The sequence below is a fragment of the Ambystoma mexicanum genome, chromosome 7p (genome assembly GCF_040938575.1).
Source record: "Ambystoma mexicanum isolate Mex_15411 chromosome 7p, UKY_AmexF1_1, whole genome shotgun sequence".
In the NCBI taxonomy this organism is placed as follows: domain Eukaryota; kingdom Metazoa; phylum Chordata; class Amphibia; order Caudata; family Ambystomatidae; genus Ambystoma; species Ambystoma mexicanum.
In genome coordinates this window covers 100,666,080-100,685,163 of record NC_090939.1, presented here as the reverse complement: position 1 = coordinate 100,685,163, position 19,084 = coordinate 100,666,080, and the positions used below count along the sequence as shown (strand labels likewise).

General features: G+C 44.8%; 1 protein-coding gene across 2 annotated transcripts in view; it reads left to right on the top strand.

Moving 5' to 3' along the window:
• Window positions 1-19,084, top strand: part of NAA50 (N-alpha-acetyltransferase 50, NatE catalytic subunit) — a 199,974-nt gene that overhangs the window by 3,388 nt on the left and 177,502 nt on the right. The window lies entirely within an intron of this gene.

Genomic DNA, 19,084 nt, shown 5'->3' with positions numbered 1-19,084 from the left:
ACATTAACTTGAACCCAGCAGTTGAATTTGGATTTATCTGTGCTGAGTGAACATCATCGGTGAAATAGTTGTTCGACCACTGGAATAATTCGTCTTGTTTCTCGAGGTGAGTGGCGGGTCACTCACATTTAAGTGCATTGACTTTTTGCAACGTTTTAAGGCAGCAGTGAATTTATGGCCCTTTAACTTATGATGTTTAACATGTTATTTCAGATTTAGAAATCCTATTGAATTTTCCTTGAGCCACACTTACGGGGTTCACTATTTAGAGCATATGACATTGGGAGTCAGGTCAGTTTTGGTTTTATTGGCCTCTGTGTTGAGTTTTGGTGTTTCTGGTTCTTCACACGGTGTTGGCGTAACTCCGCTAGAGACACAGTGGTCTCCTCTTTTTTGGTTTAGGGTGTCACATACCCCCTTTGGATACTATGGAACAATTAGCGACGCCTTGGGATTTACCACTACATGGTGCCTCTAATGTATTTTATGTAACTGATGGTATAAACAATTGCATGTTGTAATCTTGAGCCAGCCAGTATAGGCAAGTGGATCACTGCATATAATTGTTGTATTTTTGTGTTTTTTACAGTGGTAGTAGTGTATCAATTGTTTCTCCTGACGAAGACGTTATTTCAATTATTTTTCAAACGTCGAAACCGGTAGAGAAGAACATCCAGGGATGGGATTTATAATTTTCTGCTGAATGTGCCCACTCCGTGGAATAGAGCACATTTCTGGATAATTGTTGTGCTGATACACATCCTATGTGGATGAAAATGAAATATTTAAGATTATGTGGGGCTAATTCATGAAATGCTACCACATATGCATTGTACTAATAGTTTTAGTACACATTTTTTTACTGTGAGTGAATGAGGTTGATTGATATCAGTTGCAAATTATGGTTTGATTGTTGAAGAATGATGGTTGTTACGTTTTTATTATCTGGTGTCTTATGCTCTCCTGCAATGTTAATGTAATTTAATGTGTGTATTAATTAATGATTAATTCATTGTGGAAAATAATGTATCTCAATAAATACATTTTTGATACTTTAAACAACCTCTGGACATTTTTTCAGCATATTGTTAGACTAATACCCTAGTCCAGGGTGTGGGGTTTTCCTGCTCCTTTCAGTGTGCTTACAATTTCCATCTAGCCTCAATGTCTGCCCAAGTAATGCACTCCGACCATCCCGCCTGGAATCCTTCCCTTATGTCAAGTTGACTGCAAATTTAGGCCATTTACAGGTTGTGTTGCAAGGATCGAAATTAACATTTAATCAGCATGAGCTAAAAGCAGCTCCTCGGTATTAACCAGTGACCAGGAGCTACCATTGGGGAACCAGGAGCGAATCGATAGTGTAAACCAGATCTCACTTCCACATAGGATGCAAGCATATCACTTGCCCATAATTTATGATCCCTTATGCTTTAAAAATGTCGCTTTTCAAAAAGTGGGGGGGACTCCATTGGGAAGTGATGTCACAGGACGTCAAAGTATATATGCAAATTTCATTCAGGCTTGTCTTTCACGCTTGAGAAAACACGACAAAAAAGCATTTGCCAAGAGAACAGATTACCTTGCTGCTTAAGTATAAAATGTGTCCATCTTTTACATTTGATGACCAGTTACAAAACATGTCCTACATAGTAAGATGCCAAAGTGAGACATTTTGCAAATCCACAACCAATGGTTGCTGTGGTCTTGTGGTTAAGTGTCTTGTTTCAGAGGTGTAAGTGCACACTGTGGGGACACGGTCAACCCTTTAAAAAATGTGGGCGTATGCTGTCCCTTGATTTGAGACCTTGTATAGATGGGGTCCTAATGTTTATTTATAGATCGGTCCAAACGGGTGTCTTTGTTGGGCCTCAATTGGCCAGGGAAGCAAAACATACTTCCTAATAGTAAATCTAACCAGGCTCTTCTAGTCCACGAGCAGGAGCTAAATGGCTCCCAGCAACTTCGAACTCTGCGTTGTACGCCCTGCAGTACAGATTACATAGAAGTGAATAATGGTAAGTAGTGAAGATTCTGTTAAACGCACAGAGGCAAACTTACTTTTCTTTATTTACTACAACTTTTCAGATTTTATTTCCACCCAGCTTTTTTCTTTCTTGGCAGTTATCAACTTTTCCACGACTCATCCATCCAATAGGGTAACAGTCCCCAAACCCTCCACCTGCACCCTTCTAATACTGCATCCTGCTCATTAAGCCCTCTTCCTTTACCTGTGGGATTATCGCTGTCGTTCTTAATGGTGAACCCAAATCAAATGTACATTTTTCTCCTGTGGTCAACCCTCTATCGACGACACCTGATGTCACCTCTGTGGCAAAGTTTCCTCGTGCTTTTCTTAGACTCCTGACCAACACTTAGAAATGAACATACAATTAACTAGTGGGTGATACCTGGTCTACCTTTATTTATGCTTGACCTAATTAGCATACTGATTAAGATCTATAATCCTCTCCAATACCCTTACGGGTGGGCTAATGCTCGCCTTTTGTCTTTAATGGAATAGATTCCCTGCACTATCATAGCCTGGGTAATCTTTATTCCATGGCAAACCCAAGGCTAGCATTGTTAGCTATAGCGTATTAGTGCTGCTGTCGCGTCTGAAATGGTCTTAATGTAAAATGTCATTAGCTCAATCGGCTGTCTTTAGGGTAGAGTATCTTTAAGTCCCCTCCCGCTCCCTCCTCCCCCCCATACTCCCCAAGTGATAGCTTTGGAAGCCATTGTTTTTATAGCTGAATTAAACCCTGAAGATACGGTCCCTGGGACCACACAGGGTCCATACAGTTCCACAGAAAAGGGTCTTGAGGATTCTGCCCTCAAGACAAAATTAAAGTTCGAGTCCCAGGATTCCATTCCCCAAGACTTCAACTTGCCAACCTCTACTTGGCCTCCATTTATCAATTTTGAAAACCAGTCCAAAATTACATTTTTTTTTTCCTTCTGGATAAGCATAACTCATTCATCTTACACTGTGCTGGCCTGCTTAAACAAGGTCTTTGGCTTCCACAGTTGAGGGTTTCCTGGTCTAGGCACAGTTGTCAGACCACACAGTCTATCCATTACAGATTGTACAACCAGGAACCATGGGCCTTTTGACCCATACATGTTCATCTGCTTTTATTCCTGTGTGGACTTGGCCTCTCCTTGTCAGCCTAGTTGCTTTACCGCACTGTATTCCACAACATGGACCAATCCTTGGCCTTGCCACACTTTATTTAATTACAAGAGCTCGCTTAGTGGTTATTTCGCTCCTTTTGCTATTTCAATCTTCCATTCTTTCTTGCCCCTTACTTGGCTTTCACGAAACAATGGTTGTAGCTCAAAGGCATTTCTCATTTGTTATAACCAGTGCTCCAGATAAGATTTTGAGGTGGGAGAATTTTACTCCCTATTTTTAAACTTTGAGTAAAGATGACTTTTCTCCTTTGCAAGAGTACAATGTATGTGCTACGGCCGACGTGTGCAAAAACTGTATGGAAATTACTATGCAGTAGCTTTCTGCATTGACCAAATACGCCTTTCATTATTTCTCTAAGGTCTGGCCATTTGATCTCCTGTATATTTTTAAATGTTGAAAACACAAAAACCTAGCCAGTTACATAGTAAAGCAAGCAGGGGTGTTGTTAGGTTTATAAAAGATCTGGGGCTAAGCTAATGTTTGGACTGTCGGGACTCCGTGCTAGCTAGCCTTTTGGTTGTAACCCCTGAGCTTCTATCCGGGGCTACAACCAAAAGACCTGAGGCTATAGCCCCCTCTAGCAACGCCTCTGAAAGCAAGCATGAATTGTATTGTGTGTTTTGAGGTTCGATAGAATTGATTAATGATGATTAATGAAAGTCCTTGTTTCCTGGAGCTATTAGTACCTAATGGTATGCCAATGTTATGATCTAACCGTGCAGCGAGGCAAGGACTCCATGCTAAATTCTATCTCTAATCACATGGTCAAATGGTTATTTATATAGCGCTTTCGGCAAAGCGCTGTACATAGAACATATTTATCACAATTATCACCAAACAGTACTCCATCGACCGTGAAAGGCTGAGTTGGCCTTGCCGGGATTCAAACCTACAGATCACAGCGAGTGCTCAACCGACTGAGCTATCCTTCAGCAGTCGGTTAACTGAGTATCGACTGAGATATAATAATCGGTGCCTAGATGTTGGATAAAGCGCTACACTAAATACCTATCTGGATTATCACAGGGACAGGTTTTGCTGAGTTAATATTTCAATTACAAATGAACTTTCATTCGCTTGTTTGAACAGCGCTTGCACTTTCGGGTTTTGGATGTTTTAATTGTAGTCTTGAAGATTTGAGAGGTTCGAACACTTGTGATTGGTGTAATGACTAACATTCAACTTTAAACAAAGACTCTGCTGCCACTGACCATTTACAGTAATGTACCCCATTGACTGCAAGGTTGCATGGATGTAAACTAGACTGTGCATAGTCATCATTTTACACACTGTTTTTATAATTAGTGTAAATTATAAGTGTAAAAAGGATCTGCCTCTGCATGTTTATGCACACCGCACAGGAGCTCTGAAACAAACATTTTTATTTTTTTTATTTGTTTGTAATTCATAGAATTGAATTTTTACAAAAGGTTGACGACAACAACAACAAGTGTGATGCGCCTCGAGCTTTCATGTCGTTGTGTCAGATTCCGGTAAGATCAGGACTGCCCCTTTCAGTTCAGTAGAGTGTATAAGAAATGTAAGTGTAGACTCAGATGGGCCTAGGTGTCCGGGCGGGGAACAGGTGCCGAAGGAAGCTAGATCTTCTTTATTCAGCATTTTTGTAGGGGAGTGGATCTTTCGGGAACTGTGCTCTCGCTCGTAGTTTGTGAGCTGGAACTGATCATTTCAAATGCAGTTTCCAGGATTTTGACAGTCGCAATTGTCCATCTGGTTTTTTCCCCCGACATTAACCTGTTCCACCAGATAAGTTCTTCTTCCTCTCCGAAAGACGAGTGTTCACAGATTAGTGTCGACAGATAGGTTGCTCGAACTTTTCTCACGTTGGGACATTCAAGTAAGAGATGTTTGATTCTGTCGTGGCAGGTTTATGGCAAAGGCGACAGATAATGTCAGGCGAACTGGTTCTTATTGCTAAGATTTCTCTCGTCGGCAGGAGGTTGAAACAAGCTCTCATGAAGAGTTTTCTTAGCTGTTGGCTTGGAAACTTAGAGCAGTATGGTAGGGGTACCTTGAGTCTATTAAAGGTAGGTGGGAGATCTTTGGTCAGTTTGATTGAGCTTTTGACAAGGTCAGTATCCAATCCTGGTCCTTTAACTTTCTTTTTACTCTTTCAGGATTTTGCTTAAGATCTTCCACTGAGCATGCGATATCTGCTAGCTTCCCTTTTAAGTTTTCTGACCATGCATTTAGATTTGTTCGCTGCTTTAAGATTTCATCAGCGACGATTTTGTAGATTAATGGGCTGTCTGGCATTAAGGTGTTTCTGAAGAGAGTGAGAGCATGTTGCGTCACCGTTGCTTCCAACGACTGTAGGCCCAAATCTCGTCTGAGATCCATCGAGGTGGAATTTGGTAGTCCTAAAACTGCTTTCCAAATCAGGCTTTCTAATCTGCGCCAGATGCTATTTGGTATGGTCAAGGATGCTCCCGTACCGTATGAGTGTAGGCACCACTTTTCCTTTGTAGAATTCAATAGCTGGTTTAAGTGAGAATTTACCAAATCTGTTGTTAACTGTTTTCATTTGGGCTACGAGGTTGCGCGCTTTGTCCCATAAGGCTTGTTGCATCGTGGCCTCCCTGGCTGAGTGGTCGATGTGTACCCCTAGGTACTTGATGCTGGTAACCACCTCGATAGGAATTGTGTCCATGGTCCATGTGAAGTGGGGTTTGGTCTTTTTTCCACTTTTTCCGATTATCACGATTTTTGATTTCTCTTTATTGATTTTCATGTTGTTCTTTCCCATGTACAGGGCCAGGTTGGATAATTGGCGTTGAAGTCCGATCTGGGTCTGATCTAGTAAAATTAGATCGTCGGCGTACATGAGACGTGATATGTGCTCGTTTCCCAGCTTCGGTGGTGCCATCTTAATGCCAGCTTCTGTGTCTTTTATGTCTCCTAAGAAGGCGATGAATAGTTGAGGGGCCATCGGGCAACCTTGTTTTACCCCTCTCTCTACAGATATCTCCCTTGACAGAAGACCTTGGTTGTTTAGACGGATTCTTAATTTGGTGTTGGTGTGTAGAGCCATCACTGGATCCAATATTTCCGGAGGGCATTGCCATTTTTCCAGTTTGTCCCAGAGCTTTTGCCTGTCGACTCTGTCAAAAGCCTGGGACAGGTCCACAAAGGCCAAAAAGAGAGAGAGTTGGTGCGCCCTGTTTGACCCTAGCTTTTAAGATGTTGAGAAGAAGGATATTGGCAGACGTGCCCCCCCCTTTTAAGAAACCCATTTGGAAGGGGTCATACGCCGGCGATTGATTGGCCCAGTTCCTAAAGTGGGTCAGAAGCAAGGAGGCGAAGATTTTTCCAATTATATCAAGGAGAGCGATTGGTCGATAATTTCCTGGATCTTCTCTGTTCCCTCGTTTAAAGATCGGGACAACCACCGCGTTGGTCCATGAGGGTGGGATGGTCCTTGTCCTGACGCATTGAGTAAAAATGGCGCTGATCAAGATTGACCATTGCTCAGGGTTTTGTTTAAGATCGATGTTAGAGAGGCCGTCAGGTCCTGGAGCTCTTGATTTTTTCAGTTTAAGAATAATCTCCTTTGTCATCTTTAGAGGATAGGTTGATCCAGGTCTGCGATGTGCTCCTGTTTCTGTCCGGCAAGACTTGGCCCGGAGTTCCAAACGAAATGGTTGGCCCACCGGTTTTCAGAAACTGTGTTGGCCATGTGTAGGGGTATTTTATTTGCAGATTTTTTAATGAGAGCCCAGAAGTCCCCAGTCTTTTTTGAGCCTAGGACCCGGAGCATTTCTTCGGCGTCTCTTTGGAACATTTCGTGTCTGTGAGATCTTAACCATGCTTTGTACACACTGATTTCCTTCCTCCATCTGTTCCAAGTGTTTGAGTTTTCGTTTTTTGCTTGTCTCTTCAGCTTTCTCAGCAGTCTTTTCTTTTCTGCGACCTTTGCATCAAATACGTGGAGATTTTTTTTCTTTTGCAGGCTAGTTCCTAATTTGGGCTTCCGATATTGTAGAAGGAACAGCAAGTAGTCTGGATTTTGATTCAAGGCTTCTTTGCTCCCAAAGCGCACTGTGTATTCGTCAGTGATTCTTACCAGGTTTGTCGCTGTTAGATGGACACGTGTTTGTTGATTGTTGGATGCGATTTGGTAAAAATGATCGTTTGATGGACTTTGTGTCTTCCATTTAATTTCCAGTAAGTTGTGGTCGCTGTCTTTGGTCTGGACCACTGAATAGTCTACAATACGATCCGCCAGACTGTGTGACACAAAGAAGTAGTCGATGTTAGCACTGGATTTACCCCGTTCCCAAGTGGGGGTACCAATCTTCCAGGAATTGAGCCTTGAAACATCGTGAAGTTTCGCGATTTCATCAGCGACAACCATGAGCGTCCTCTTTTTTCAGCTGGAGTTTTGGGCGTTGAGACCTGATGTTCAAGCTCATAGTTGCAGTTTGCGTTTAGGTGTCCACATAATATTATGTGGGAATCTGGAGCATCTGATGTAATGTCGTCAATTGTGTTAGCAACTTGGTTACAAAAATCCTCTATGGAACTTTTCGCTGGGTTCCAGTAGACCGTGATAAGCACCAGGTTTTCTCTTACGGTTGAGTTTGGATGGTCACTCGCTTCTTCCCATTCGGTTTGTATAGCTAAGATATCTCGAGACGTCTTTAATGTTTTCTTTAAGGAGATTCCAGACCTAGCTTTTACTGCAATTAATAGGCCAGAAGACGGTCGTCCCAGGATGCCTTTTGACGCAGGGGAGAACGCTATTTCGAACCCGTCGAGCAGTGGTTTTTCCATTAGCCAGTGCTCTTGGAGGCATACTATATCGTACGCCCCCAGGTCTTGGTTACAGGGTTTGCCAGGTGTGAATGCCCTCTAGTATTCCATGAAGCCATCGAGATCAGGTTGAACAAGTTCTTTGAGTTGGTGTCGTTAGATGAAGTTGGGGTCGGCCGATGGCTGCTTTCTAGTTGCTATTTCTCGTTATGCCTTTTGAGCGTACTTTTTAGCCACGACCATGGGCCCTTTTGACGGTTGGCTGAATGGATTTCACCGTCCTTCTTCTCGTAGTTTGTTTTCATGGTGTTTCTTTCTTCCGGGCGTTCATTAATGGGTCGTCTTGTTTCGAAGTAGCGCTGCGCGTCTGCATCGTGGCGTTCCGTTTTCCGCCTGGACTCGCTTCTGGGACGAGTGTATGGAGCATAACTTCTCTCTCCACTAGTCCAACGACTCTGTTTACCGTCTTTCTCTTTTAGTGATTTCCTGTTATAGCGATCAGTCCAACGGACTCCTTGAGGCCGTGTCCCATCTTGTTCGCTCAATCTGCCAACATTTGTCTTTTCGTGCCTCGACCTTTTTTTTTCTGTTAAGGTAAAACCAGCTTTCCTTAATTCCACATAGGCCGCTTCTGGCACCTCTTTTAATGAAGAGGTGAAGATGTGTATGAAGCTCTTTGCTTTCTGTTCACGATGATATGGTTCAATTAATGGAAAGTCATCCGATTTCAGATGTTCAAGACATCTGATCTTGCACAGGATTTGAAGAACCGTTTTTCTATTCAGAATCATGAATTTAGTTTGACTTGAGGTCTGTTCTATTTTGAACACTAGCTTCTTTTTTGAAATTTTTTCCGTTTCCTGAGCTCTCCAAATTTCGGGGAATTGGGTTTGACCTAAGTTCGTCTTTTGGCGTTACTCGAGGGGAAACATCGGCGTCTCCATTGGAAGATTTCTTTCGGAGCTGGGGTGTCCTGGACCAGGACAACTTCGAACGCTTCGTGTCAATGTCCCCCTCCGTTTGTTCCCCTCCTCTTTTTGCGTCCGTTTTTCCATCTGGCACTGCTGTCAGGGGACGCACGGGATCGCTTGTATAAGACTCACGACTCTTGTTTCCGCCATCATTTCCTTCCAGGTCTTCGTATGTCGAAAGGTCCATTAGAGGGCTCGATCTAACGAACTCGTCTATAGTTCTAGGAGATTTTGGGGATTGTACACGTGAGTCCAAGACCTCGATGGCATCGTGGTTTGTGTTTACCCAGCTGCGAGGTGATTTTGTTTCAGCTTCTGTCGTCTGCCGTATGTTTGCGTCAGCCTGGCCTGCCATTCGCGGTCACGTTGAAAGACTGCAGGACCGCTTTTTTCTTTATGGTTACCTTTTCACGTTTGTTCAGTATTTTAGCTTCTCGTACTTCATTTGAGTTTACATAGGGGCATTTGTTGAAGGTTAGTTCAAGCTCACCTGCGTCAGATATTGACATTGTTTGTGATGCTGTTTCTTTTAGTTTTTTCACCGTCTTTTCCGGCCCTTGTCTTGCTGGTTTATCCTTTACTGAGTTTAGATGGGTCCTTTCCTGTTCTTCCCATCTCTTATGTCTTTCTTCGGTCGCGGTAATGTAACCTTCCAGGAAGTCAATCTTGGATTGCATTCTGCATAGAATGGCCGTATTGTCCTTTGACACGTCATTTAATGATTCGTATAGTTTACAAAATGGTGCGAGGGCTATAGTTAAGGCTGACATGATCGTCGTCAGATCTTGTTTTTTTGTTGGAGATGGTCTTTGGGTGTCCATCAAAATTTCACTATGCCTTCTGTGTTTTGCCGGAGTCTTCTGGGGATCTCGGCTAGAGCTTGGCTCAACAGGTGTGAATGTAGAATTTCCGCTCAATGGGTCGATTAGGCTAGGTTCCTCCTTCGCGATCTGGCTCCTGAGTCGAAGACTTGAGCTCCGACGTGGTTCGTTCTCTGACGTGTTTAGTAATTTGACCTCATTTTTGCTGCAATTGGATGTCATTTTTTTGCCCACAATTGGTCGCTCATATTGGACGTTCGATTTGTTTTTGACTCATTGTCTCTTGATCTATCCGTTTCTTTTCCTTCGGTTTGGTGAGGCTCTTTGAGTGGACTTTTGTCGATATCAATTGCGCTGTTTTCATGAAGTTTCTGGTTTCTACTCATCTTATCCCGTATGGATCGGGTGAGAGGAGGCTCCTGATTTGTTTGGGATGGTGAGGCTTCAGATCCGGCTACACCCCACCTTTGAGGAGTAGAAGGGTTGTAGTGATCACCGGTAAGATCGATGGAATTTGCAGGTTCCTGTCCATCAGTTTGGTCCATTTTTGAGGGATTAACATCTTTGATCTTTATGTTGACGTTACATTGAGTTTTGTTTGGATCGCAGTTTGTCAGGCTGAGTGTCTCGAGGTCTGATTTGAACGGTTCCTTGTTTGCACTTATTATATAGTGTTCCTGTCCTGCAGAGGTTCGTCTGGATTTGAAGGCAGGCAAAGATCCTTCGATCACCTCTAGAATCTCTGCGTCCGTAATTTCGTCGTCTGTTTCCATTTTTCGTTTTGATTGTTGCTTCCTAAAGTATGTGTGGAATGGATTTGGCTTAGCGTATGGTAAACTCTTTTCTTGTGTCTCAACACTTTATTTTTTTTTTTTTTTTTTTTTTTGGTCCCATGTTAAATTTGATAGAATCTTTTCCGGCTGCCCTTTTTTGTTTCTGTGATGTGGGACTTGCTTCCGAATTTTTGGATTTTTCTGACCTCTGTGTCTGGATTTTTTTTCTTTTTAGAGGTTTTATATACTTTCTTTTGGTGCTTCCTTGCTTATAGGCCTTTTTTGACTCTGGTGTTCCTATCTGACCTGAGGAATTCAGGTCAAGCCAGTCGCCTCTGTCATTAGTTAGATCTGTGAAAGGTTCGACTGGCCGGGTCGGGCTTTTCCCCTTGACTTTTAAGTTATCTGTGGCTGGTCGCTCCACAACTCGTGTAAAGGCACTGTTTGTGTCCCGACTCGGGTTTGGTTTCCCTGTAGGTAGGGCGTCTGAGACTGCCATCATATACGTTATTGAGTTATTATGGGGACAGGCAGGCGTCATGTGGTCTGGTGGCTGACCATCATCTGTTCTTATAGAAGGACCCCCTTCCGTTATAATTCGAGGGTAAAGGCACGTTGCCGGCGGGGATCTCTCAATCTCAGTAACTGGCTGTTTCCATACGGAAGGCCCCCCGGTGTCAAGGCACGGGGACAGAGCAAGGTCCATTGCGACACACCCTTCGGTGTCTCTCATTGGGAAACCTCTCGCCAAGGCGGAGCTCTGATCCGGTGTTTTGTTTGAGTTCATCCTCGGCGGCGATGATGTTTGTGGGACAGAGAGACCAGTCTCTGGGGGGGTAGGCTTCGTCCCTCCACCAAGTGAGTTCCGCCCACACTCCTCGGGCCGGCATCTCCGCCCTTCGTTTCGCCTTTTTTAAGGCTACGAGCCACCACCAGAGGAGAAAGCTTTCCCGAAATCGGGTCTCCTTGAAAAAGTCCCTTTGCTTTACTTCGCAAAGTTCTGTATGACTCGGTGAGGATTGGGTTTAACCCCCCCCCCCACCGCGTCGGCCCTTACCTCCAGGGTTTGCTGCGCCACGTCAGGGTTGGCAAGGAAACAGGTTGGGAATATCTTCAGCTTACCGGATGACATGTCCGTTTTCGTATGTTGCGGATTAAACGTTTGAGGACGCTGTTTTACAGTCTTACGCGTCGGCAGAGGACCAATTCGCCGGGACCGCAGGGGAACACCAGGGAACACGGGAAACACTCGCCACACTCCGCTACGCTCAGCGTAGCTGGGAGTTTTTGTAGGCGGGCTCCTCTTCCTCCTTACTTCACGATCCACGTTTAGTAAAACAACAGAGTCTCCACACGGGAAACACTCGCCACACTCCGCCAAACAAACAATTGTCTAATACTGGTTTGCTTTCACTGGAGTAAAAAACATAATTTGTTGTTCAGTCGCAATTTAGTTTTCCATCTCATTCATTTTACAATCCTAAAATGGTAGGAAAATAAATATGCACAGTGCTTCTGTTTGCTGAATAGAAAATAAACCATTTTTTTATCAGTGTGCAGTTTCTATTTTTGAAAGGCGTCGGAGAAATGCATTTTGTTTCGGAGGCGTTAATGAATGGCTTGCAATGACATCCATGTAGATAAAAATCAAAAGAAGCCTTCCTTTGCACTGCCCTCTGCTCTAAACTTGTGTGTAAATGTACACAGAAAAATAATAAAGCTGTCGTATTTACAAGAAGATTTTCATGCGTAAAAAGGCCTAGTAGGCATCTTATCTGGAGGCCTGGTTATAACTTTGCTCATAAAGATTTCATTCAGTGTGGTATTCAATACTTGCTAATGTTTACTTTGCTGTTTTCTATTTCACCCAACCCAGTTAGTTTCGTCAGTTTCATACGATTTCACTTGTTCCACACTTGCCTTTCATTCCCACAGCCCCCAGGAGCGCCCTGGTTACAGTGGCTTGCTATTGTCACTCACATGTGGTTTGCATTCTGTCAGGCAGTTGCACTGCCTGTGTTCAGCTTCCCTCACTGATTTACCTTTGCTCATGAGCTTTGCTGGATCTCGGTTCTTGCTGTCAGATCCTCTCTGCTTCCATGGACGCTGCCAACCTCCTTTTCTTCCTCTTCATTCGCAGCTCTGGCTGTGCTGCTTCAACCACGGAGGCTCCCAAACTTGCAGCTCCTTCACGGCCAGCCTGCTCCTGCGAACTGCAAGTCCTTTAGGTCTTGTGCCAGTGTCCTGACTGCACTGTAGGACCCACCACAGCTGCCTCCTCACAAACTGGACTCCTGGCTGAACTATTCCACACAGGGCTCCCATGTCTGTTGCTGGTTTCCTCCCTTTTTGTACACCTGCAACCACTTGACAGGTTGCAGGTGAGTTTTCAATTAGACTTGCCTGACTGCAATTAGAACGACGTGCCTGACCTTCACAATACTCTGCATCTTCCTCGTCCCAGTACTAGAATGGTGGAGTGAGTTATTGGTGTTCACTACTCCTATGTGCTTTTTCGTCCTAGTACTGTGGTAGGTTGAATGAGGAGAATTGAAGGGAACTGTTGTACAATACACCATAAATGCTGGGGGAGGGTTAAATTGGCTTTCACAGGAAAAGGGGTTCCATGTCTCACCCTTAACCCTTCTTTCCCTTTCTGGTTCCTCTAGCATGGTAAGATCTCTGGGTATTTTCTTGTTCAGTGGGACAGGGATAGCAGTACCCCATAACTGCTTCTGGGATGGAGTATCGCGTCTCACCTGGGCCCATCCACCAAGGTGATCTTCCCTCACTTCTCCACCCCCAGGGTCAGGATCCAAAAGCGATGGCCTTTCTGGAGAAGCTGACCCAAGGGGAGTAGATGTGAGGAAGCCCTCTCGGGGAGTGGGTGGGGTTCTCACAGTTGCTGTGTTGCCCTGCCCAGGGTTTGAGGGGAAGGTATGTTCTTCTGCCCTTGCCAGACATGAAGGTTCCAAGAGAACACCTACAGGTATGCCACTTTAATAGGCAGAATCCTGTGATAGGCAGCAGGCAGGCTTGGTCTAGAAGCAGATCACTTTAAATGTTCTGGTGTGGGTAGGGTGAAGGTTTTTCTTTACAGCAACTGCTAGGCTAGTTTCTTTTTCGTAGGGGTGGGGCGGAGCAGGAGGTTTCTGTGATGGACCATTCCTTGCTGTTTAGAATTTTGCTTTGTGATGTCCGCTCGCAGTATCTTGTCTGCAGGAAGTAAGTGTGGCCTAAACCTACCTTGGAACAAAACATTAGTTAGGTTAAACTAGCCCCCCCTCCCCCTAACGATAACTGCCTGATCAGCGACTAAAGAAGTTCTCTGCCTGGTAAAAGACTTCCTTTTAAGCACTGACTCCTACCCTACGCCTGGGCAGAGTATGTCTAGTACCTCTTGAGGGATGTTAAGGCGTCACAGCAGTGAACAAGGAGGGTTACAGGGCTGGTAAGATTGTTGTGGGGAAACTCTGCCTCAGACACTATTAAACATAAGGTCTGAAAGTTGCAGGACTGGAAACCAGTTGAATGTGAGAGTCCCATCGGATGCGTTTTGGCAATTAGACGTGTACCAACCCCAGGCCACTACTTCGAGGCAGAAAGTTCTTCGGTGAAATATAAAGCTGTGATTGCAGGCTTTATGGAGGTAGTTAAAATTGAATCGGGTTGTTTTTCGTCAAAAGATGGGGAACTTTTGTTATCAAAAAATGCCAATGATAAAATTAGAATCTTGTTCTGGACATGTTAGCAAGAAATGCTTTTGAAACCACCTTCCTGATATGGTAAGGAATGTTCCATAAAATGCACATCTTTTACATGTTTCTAGCAAATTTGACAACCAAAAATTGCCATAATTTTTGAAAAAAACAGATTGACTGGGGCTCTTATTGCCCCATTGCTGCTAGCATGAATTTCAGTAGACTGTTTCCGGAATGTTTACTATTCTGTGACCAGTGTTGACAAATCACATGGTAGGCCCTGATATGTCTGACGTGGCCCAACAAGAGCCTACATGTGTACTATACTTTTTAGTACCTGGCGAGCAGTTTTCTTTGTTACAGCACCCACGACTGCATGCAATACAGGCATTACGAGCCAGTGAATCCCACACTTCAGCAGGTTTTCGTGCTGCATCATGCAGCGTTCGTTCTGTTGGGACAACTGGCATCTTTTTCCTTCCTGGTAATCCCTTCTCCCGTTCTGTGGCCTTTTTTTGCTTTGTGTTGTGTTTTTTACCAGACGCCAGAGCTTCTTGCAAACGAGAAAAAAACATCATTAGTGCCCCGGTCTAACGGGCTTGGCTACTAATTGCAAATAAGCCCCTTGACGGGAGGGCATTACCGCATCCGGTAATGCTCTGATGCCTCCGTTAAGGCCCCCCCTTTCACTCAGGCCTGTATCTGAGCCCTGGGGCATAATGTGACGTATTCATGCGTTGAGGGGCTTATTGCTCAATTTGCATCTAGCATTGGAAAGTCTGGCTGTTTTAGCAGGGCAGAGAGTGAGAATAGGCACCAATTTACATGATTAGAAATCCGAAAAGTTTGTGATTGCACACTGTGCAGATGGTGTTCTGTGTCATGTGCTTATTAGGAAGACTGTTTTTCAAAATGTTGGAACACTTTTCAAGCTAAATTTGTTAGTGAAATGTGATTGTTTTGTTTTCAACAAGAATCGCTATTCAGATCTCCTTGTTGGAGTATGTAGAGCTCCACTTAGCCAGGAGCTGTCATGTATTTAAATCCTAAATCCACGGACTGGTTATTGTAAGGCTGCTACTGATATTTATACCACTGTCTTTGATGCCATACAAATACAACCTAGGTCAACCTTTCAATACTCGTTAGTGGTTTTCATAATGTATAATAGAGCATCAATGTAAATGTCAGAGGTCAGGACAATGGGCATTAGTCTGGTTCCCATAGCAGGAGTTCCATGTCATGGGAGTCATTCACTGCAATTAAGAGGACAAGGATGTATGATTTCAGTGGATCCCAAATGTCTTTTGGTCGGGATTCAGGTTGTTGCATGCGTGCCCAGTGCTGTTCCATATTGTTGGCCCACATGACTTCTTTTAACCTGTGGTCTTTGTTTGGAGCATTCACACTCGTCCAACATAAAATTTGTTTGCTTATAAGCGACACAGCTGCACAAATTTACACAGCACCCAGTGAGGGTCAGAAATATGAAATAAGCAGATTGATGGCAGGGGGTTAACAACCCTGCCAGTCATTTCCGACCGTGTCAGACAGGCACTTTTCCAAAAGGTTGTGAGGTGTGGGTAGTCCCACAGCATGTGAAAGTACTTAGCATGGCCAGATTTACAACGTGGACATGCTCCTGTCCCCTCATTGGAAAACATACTCAATCTGCTGCCTGGAGTGTAGTGGTACAGGTGTAATACTTGTAAGTTGTATCAATTGTGATCGGGAAGTATTGGACTCTTGGCTTCTTTGTGTGCACATGTTGGTCCAGAGGTCGTCCGTGACATCTATCTAGTTGGAGATTTTCCACCCATTTAGTGCGGACATTGTAGTGCAATACGCCCGAGTGAGTTTGTATTAAATGATAAAGGGATGACTCTCGGCTCCGACTGTCACTTGCTTTCAGAACAAACCCAAGGCATCATTTGCAGGCTTAACCGGGAAGCCACTCCATAATTTCTTGCACGCTTTGCGCAAACCCGTATACAGCACCCACTGTGAGGATATGTTGTACCTAGGCCCTGGGATATCAGTGGATTGGACAAAGTTGTCCTCCCTATACAGGGACCCCAGTGTGTGGAACCCATGTGGCGTCCAAGCCCCGCATGAGCTGGCATCGACCTGCGGAAGGAGTGAACACTGTTCCAAAGAGGAAAGTCTCCATGGTATGGGTCATGTGTGCCTACTGCCTAGCTCCTTCCATATTTTGCGCCAAGCTAGCCCTGTGATACTTGCAGGATCAAATCCGCAGTCATCCGACTGCCCGGCGGGAAGAACCAGTGATTGCATGTCCTTGTCGGCCGCAGAGTTTTTTTTTCAAGTTGTGTTGGGGGTGGATGAGTTCTCACCAAACCAGAGGGCCGCAAATTGAGTCTGTGCACCTAACCAGTACAATCAAAAGTTGGCAGCTGAAATCCCGCCTCTTATCATGACTGTTAGTATGTCCCATTTCAACCGCACCACCCCAGAGTGCCAGACAAATTAGCAAATATCAACTTTTAATTCCTAAAAGAATGCTTGCCCAGGCCACACCGGCACATTGAGGAAAATATACAAAAGCTTAGGAAGAACAGTCATTTTGAGAAGTCTATTTTGCTGGATATTGTAAAGGAGGGTGGGGGGGGGGGCAGTCCAGCCGGTAAACTTGGCTCGTAGGTGAATCATGTACTCTGTAGTTGGTCATGTAGCATAGGACTATGTCTTGCAACAGTTACCCCTAGGAAGCATATGGACCCTGGAGCCCACTTGAAATCTTGTAGATCTTCGGTTTGGGTAGTGGCATCCGTAAGGGTGGGTTTGCTACAATTTACCCAGCAATCCGATACCTCTCCAAAATCTTTGTACGGGCCTCTTCGATCCGTTCCAATGTGGCATAGGGGATCATTAGCTAGTTCTCGTTTCCGTAGTTCGTCTTCACATTTCACTAGGCTATGCCGGATGGCTTTGAGTATACTGAACTCTGCAACCTACCTTTTAACATTTGCACATGTTAGTCAATAGTGGAAGTGAACGCTGCATCCTGCAGCGCCAGCGGTTTAAAACGCTGGTTGTTGGGGCCTAGAGAATGTTGGCAATGTCAGGGAGATAACTGGGGAATTATCAGAGTAGCTGTGGGGGAGCATGCTTGCATCACTGACCCCTCCAAATAGTGTATCTGAGATGAGCCACATATTTATGTGAGTCGTGGGCTGACTGATAAAAAGAATAGGTGCTGTCATCAGTGTGTAGTGTTCTCCAAGCATCCACTAGTCCCAGGGAGTGCATGCACTCTATGATGGTGGAGGCAGCGTGTGTAAGAGAGAGTGCTGAATGTGGGTGGATCTATCTAGTTCTAGATCTAGGATAGTGTTGAAATATCAACCCCACAATATAGGGATTGGTGGATATCGGGCAAGTTAATTCAGAATGTCTGTAAATTGAGGATCATCCTTATTGGGGCTGTATACATTCAGCAACAGTATTTCTCTCCCTGCAAGAGCCCCATATATACTAAAACATCTGCCCAAAGAGTCTGCCTTTGCATGTTTCCTCTGGAGTGGGAGTATTTGTTTACCAAGGTCAATACCCCCCGTCCGCCTGGCTTGCGAGGAGTATGCAGTATAAAAGTTATTACCACCCCAGTTCCTGATGAACCCCTCGCAGCTCACTGAGCGAGCATGATTTTCCTGCAAATGCTGGATTTGAACTTTGCCTCTTTCAATATGTAGTTGGATCCTTCCGCCACTTGGTTGGATTACCCAGGCCAGGCCTTGGACATTCCAACCAATTGATTGATATTTTATTTCTATCGCGCTCTTAAACAAGTGTTTCAGAGCGCGGCAAGGGAGGGAGGGGAACAGGGAGAACAAAACGGCAATCTTACTAGGCCCAGTGACATTGAGAACGTGCAAGTGCATGGGAGAGGGGGAGGGGAAAAGTGCATGGAAGGAGGGAGAAGTGGAAAGTGCGAAGCAGAGGAGAAACCGATAATTAACACATAATAAAGGCAACAAATAGTGGTAATGCAGCCAGCAATTTGCAAGTGCTAGGTTTAAGTCAGCAGACAGGGTAGGCCTGATAAGTGCAGGAAGAAAAAGGGGGTGGGGTGGTTGTATGGGTACAGATACAGACCCCAGTGCGAGGGGTGGCCCGGAGGAAGTGAGGCAGTGCGGGAGGGTGGCAGGGTGAGTAGGTACCTGGGCACGAAGGACAGAGGGTGGCCAGGTGCACAGTGCCATAAGAGAACATATCAGCAGGGGAGAGGGGGAGCGAAGGCAGAAGAAAAGAGCAAGGTCTTGAGGTGCTTCCGGAACCGGAGATGGTTCTCAAGTTTTAGAGTGGCAGGGAGGCTGTTCAGAGGGAGGCCCCACCCGAAGACAGAGATGAATGTCTTGTTGTTCCACTCCACACAGCTTAGCGGGGTATAATACTGCGTATTTCAAATGGTCACGTAGTTGTTTCTTGACCGCTAAGAAAGATTTCCTCTCCTGCTGAAGGGCCACTGAAAAAAGCGGGTTAGATGTGTATTCTGTTCGATCAAAACATCAGATGGCCTTGTTCACGTGCTGCTTGGAGGAACGCAAATGTTATTGCGATGAGATCGTGATTCCAAGTCCTTTTTTCCACCTGGAGTACATGCCTGTAGATTGGCAAGTTAGTTTCTCATGGTGGACATATCCTCTTCCACTGTGCCTGCTCTGGTGTCAGCCTCCACTGGACGTTATTAGTCCTATCAATGTAAGCTTTGAGTCTATGGTGCTGGTTATGTCGTCAAGTTGTTCACCTTGGCGAATCCCTCCTGCATACATGCCAACATATGAGTTACATCGGCATTGATTCTGGTTCCATGCTTTCAGCCGCT